We start from the raw sequence: 5296 nt of genomic DNA on the forward strand, positions 1-5296 counted from the left end.
ATTTTTTTAAAAGATTTTATTTAGGGATCCCTGGGTGGCTCAGCGGTTTAGCGCCTGCCTTTGGCCCAGGGCATGACCCTGGAGTCCCGGGATCGAGTCCCACATCGGGCTCCCTGCATGGAGCCTGCTTCTCTCTCTGCTTCTCTCTCTCTCTCTCTCATGAATAAATAAATAAAATCTTTAAAAGAAAAAAAAATAAAAGATTTTATTTATTTATTTATGAGAGACACACAGAGAGAGAGGCAGAGACACAGGTAGAGGGAGAAGCAGGCTCCATGTAGGGAGCCTGACTTGGGATTCGATCCCGGGACTCCAGGACTAAGCCCTGGGCTGAAGGCAGGGGCTACACCGCTGAGCCACCCAGGGGTCCCTATTTCACAGTATTTTAAAAGAATTTATGTACTGACATGGAACAATGTTCAAATTATGTTAAGGGAAAAAGTTTGTGATAGTACTCTAAGATGATCACCTTTTTATCCCTTAAAGGTAGACATACATGTATATAGTGAAACACACTCACAAACGTGTAGACATTTCCAAAGGCTACAAGTTATTTCTTTTTTTTTCTTAAGATTTTATTTATTTATTCATGAGAGACACAGAGAGAGAGAGAGAGACAGAGACACAGGCAGAGGGAGAAGCAGGGTCCCTGCGGGGACCCCGATATGGGACTTGATCCTGAGACTCGTGTATCACACCCTGGGCCGAAGGCAGGCACTCAACCTCTGAGCCACCCGGGTGTCCCCAAGTTATTTCTTGAGTATAGAATTGAGGAGGATCTGGGATGAAGTAGGTGACATGACTTTCACTCTTTACTGTGCAATTGGACTTTTTCAGTTGAAACACGGAGTCGTTTCATAGTACTAATAATAACAGGACCAGTGAATACAGAATACAGTGCTTTTACCAGGTGATTCTTCATCATGAGATGTATATTAAAGAAATAATTGAAGATGGGCAAAGACAAATATACAAAGATGCTGAGTACATGTACTACATGTTGTAGTTCTAGAACGCTGCAGTCAAATGCTCTTTCGTGGTGAACAGATAATACATTACGACGAACCTACCCCATGGGGTGTTATGTGACTGCTAATAAGGAGATAAGAATGGGGCACCTGGGTGGCTCAGTGGTTGAGCCTCTGCCTTCAGCCCAGGGCCTGATCCTGGAGACCCTGATCCTTGATCATCAAGCCCCACATGGCTCCCTGCATGGAGCCTGCTTCTCCCTCTGCCTACGTCTCTTCCTCTCTCTCTCTCTCTCTGTCTCTCATGAATAAATAAATAAGTAATCTTAAAAAAAAATCTTAAAAAAAATAAGGAGAAAAGGAGTGGTTTTCATTGACCTTTCTGAAACATAGGTTTGAACTTTGTGGGTTCACTTAAATGCAGATTTTTTTTCAATAAATGCAGTACTGTAAAAGTGTTTGCTCTTCCTTGTGATTTTCTTAATCACATTTTTCCCCCTCTGGTTTACTTTATTGTAAGAGTACAGCATATAGTACATAGAATGTACACAATCTGTGTTAATCACCTGTGTACTTATGGATAAGGCTTCTAGTCAACAGGAGACTATTAGTGGTTAAGTTTGGGGGTTGTCAAAAGTCACACATAGATTTTTGACCGTGCACGGGGTCATACCCTTAACTTCTGCATTGTTCAAGGGTCACCTGTGTATTGTTGAAATAGAAAAGATGTCTGAGATAGATCATAAAATGGAAAATAAAAGCTCAGTTTCATAACGAGCTGGGTAACATATCTTTTAATGTTTAAAAGTGTTTAGGTGGGGCACCTGGGTGGCTCAGTCGGTTGGGTGTCCGACTCTTGATTTTGGCTGGGGTCATGATCTCGGGGTCCTGGGATCCACCTGTGTTGGGCTCCATGCTCAGTGGGGAGTGTGCTTGAGGATTCTCTCTCTCCCTCTCTGTCTGTTTTCCCCCCTACAGGTGTTAGCTCTTTCTCTCAAATAAATACATTTTTAACAACAACAACAACAAAAGAAATAAAAATATTTACATACACATACTAAAAATCTGGAAGGATGTTAAAAACGAAAGTACAGAGGCCCCTGGCTGGCTCAGTTGGTGGAGCACACGACTCCTGATCTCGAGGTCATGAGTTCCAGACCTACATTGGGTATGGAGCCTCCTTAAAATAAAAAATAAAAAAAAATAAAAAAAAAAAAGGGAAGAAGAAAGTATACATTAACGCACATTTTCTTGAGTCTTCAAACGCTACTACTTTAAATGGATTGAAGTGAAGTTTCCAGAGCTTTGCTGAGAGACGTCATATGCCCTGTGGTTTGTCCAGACCTCCCCATTCCAAGGTTGGAGGCTAACCTAGGAGCGCTTTCTCAGGCCCCTAGGGTGCTAGTCTTTATTGAATAATTTTGTGGACTGATATAGCACTCAGCCTTTTTCTCATTTAGTCTCATTTAATCCTGAAAGCAAACCTGAGGACTTTCTATTACCAACTTCATTTATGATGCTCAAAGAGTCTCAATAAATTTGCCCAAGATCACTCAGATAGGAAGCGCTTATAAAATTTACAAAGCCAAGCTAGGTGGTACTCTCTCACCAACAGTAAGAAAGAAAACGTGGTTCACGTCAAGCCAGATTAGGGGTGCCTGGGTGGCTCAGTGGTTGAGCGTCTGCCTTTGGCTCAGGGTGTGATCCCGGGGTCCTGAGATCGAGTCCCCGCATCATGCTCCCTGCAGGGAGCCTGCTTCTCCCTCTGCCTGTGTCTCTGCCTCTCTCTGTCTGTGTCTCATGAGTAAATAAATAAAATCCTTAAAAATAAACACCAGAAATTAAAAAAAAAAGTCAAGCTGGATTATTCCTGGTTCTTTAAGCCTTTTTCCACCTCTTAGCTCTGAATCCACGTGTCCTTCTGCTTGGAGGGGCCTCTCCCTTCCAGGAGTCTTGTCTGTGCACCATGGCCTAGCAAAAATGCTTCCTACCTCAGGAAGCCCTCCATGATTCCTTCCACTGGGAAGTATCCTTTCATACTCCTTATGATTCTTACTTTCTGCCCTCATGGCATTTAGGTACATGCTACTTTTCACAGTGGCCCCTGATATGCCTCATTCCACAGCTCCTGCAGGTTGAGCACCCACCAGGTATTGATGCGTAATAATGTGTCTTAGGTTTTATAAAGGGCAGTTTAGAATGAAAGTGACCAGTAGCCTGGTGTCCAGTCATTTCTCTGTCTGTGTGTGTTTCTTTTTTTTTTTTTTTTTTTTAAAGATTTTATTTATTCATGATAGTCACACAGAGAGAGACAAAGAGGCAAAGACACAGGCAGAGGGAGAAGCAGGCTCCATGCAGGGAGCCCGACATGGGATTCGATCCCAGGTCTCCAGGATCGCGCCCCGGGCCAAAGGCAGGCACCAAACCGCTGTGCTACCCAGGGATCCCATGTGTGTGTGTTTCTTATGGTGGGGGAGAGATGGGGAGAGGGAGGGAGGGAGGAGAGAGACTCATTTCAGACCTTGGCAGGTCTCAGAAAAATCTCTATGGATATACATTCAGATTAAACCTCCTTTAAAAAAATTTGTTTTATTTACCTATTTGAGAGAGAAAGAACGAGAGAGAGAGCTGCAGAGGGAGAGGGAGAAGCAGGTTCCCCGCGGATCAGGGACCCAGACCCAGGGCTGGATCCCTGGACTCCCGCATCATGCTTAACCAGCTAAGCCACCTGGGTGCGTCCCCCACCTTTTTTGCCATGAAAGTAACAGATTTTCAGATGTTTTTCTATTGCAATCATTATTGGAAAAAAATTTCTTTTCATAAGTAGAATCAGCAGGTGATGCTTTTGCAGCGCTCGTACAAAACTGCAAACTCCCAGGCTGTGTGCTTGATACCGGATGGACAAAGTGCACTGTCTGCGCTCCCCTCTGGTTGCCCGAAGAACTTGGGGTTCCCCCATCACCCCTCCTTTTGCCTGGCATGTCCTTTCGGCGGTGGCCTCCAACCAACCGCCTGTCTTCCTAAACCCTACGTGTGCATCTTTTGAAGAAGACTGCCAAGATCCTGCCCTCGGAGAAGTTTCTTTTCGGTGACAAGGGACCCGTAAGTAAACGTGCCGACAGGGAGTCATTTCAGGTGGTGACACGGGGTTGCGAAGAGATACAAGCAGGCAGCAGGGGTGCGGAAGGCTCTGCTTTAACAAAGCCGGCGTGACGACGGCTGTGCGCTTGCAGGACACCTGAGCAGAGCCGGAGAACGGAAGGGGAGGAAGATTCCGGGGAGAGAGAGCGACAGCCGGGAGTGCAAAGGCCCTGAGGCCGAGAAGGGGTCGGTGTCGGCGCTGGGAAGGAGGCGGCCCCGCCCCGCCCCGCCCCGCCCCGCCCCGCCCCGCGGGGGGCAGCGCCTCGTCCTGCACCGGGGCCGGCCGTGCTGGGTCACCGCCCGCGGGCGTGGCCGCCTCCCCGGGGCCCCGAGCCGCCGCGGGCCGGCTAGCGGGAGGCGGGAGGCGGGGGCCGGCGCGGGAGGCAGGCGGCAGCACGCGGCCCCGGGGAGCGCTCCCGGGACGCCCATCCGGGAGAGCGGGCGCTGCCTCCTGCCTCGGCGCCCCGAGGGGCTGCGGCAGGCGGACTGGCGCCCCCGACGCCGGGTCGCGGCCCCCGGGCCCGGGAAGCGCCCGAAAAGCCCTCGCGGGGCGCGGTCCCCGGTCCCCGGTCCCCGGGCCAGGTCACGTGGCCCCCGACTCGGGGCCCCGCGGTGGGGGGCGGCAAGCGAGTGCGCATGCGTACCGCTCGTCCCCCGCCCCTCCCCCCTGCCCCCGTCGGCTCGGACGCAACCACCGTCAGCCCCGCCTCCTCTTCCATCCTTCCTGACACACACTCCGTCCCCCCGCCCATTGGTTACGTCAGGCAGACAGGCCGGCGGGCCAATCGCGGCGCGGCGTCGCGAGACCGGCACGCGGAACCGGTGCCATCGGACCAATGAGGGCCCTCGGAGCGGGCGCGCCCCAATCGGGCGGGGGAGCCGAGGCCGGTGGGCGGTGCTTCCCCAGTCAGCATGTGGGCGGGGGAGGGCGGGGACCAGCAGCCGCAGAGGCGTCGACGGCGGCGGCGACGACGACGCTCCTCAGTCTCCGGGGTGGGCTCGGCGGCGCAGGCCGGGCTGCGCGGCGGGTCGGCGGGCGGCGGCGGCGGCCCGAGCGGGGGCCGCGGCGCCATGGGCGGGCGGTAGACGGGCTCGGGGCGGCGGCGACCTTCGGCGGGGCCCGGGGGCGGGGAGGCCCGGGGCGGGGGCCGTCCCGGACAGCGCGGGGCCGCGGGGCGGGGCTCGCA

The sequence above is a fragment of the Canis aureus genome, chromosome 8 (genome assembly GCF_053574225.1).
Source record: "Canis aureus isolate CA01 chromosome 8, VMU_Caureus_v.1.0, whole genome shotgun sequence".
Classification (NCBI taxonomy): Eukaryota; Metazoa; Chordata; class Mammalia; order Carnivora; family Canidae; genus Canis; species Canis aureus.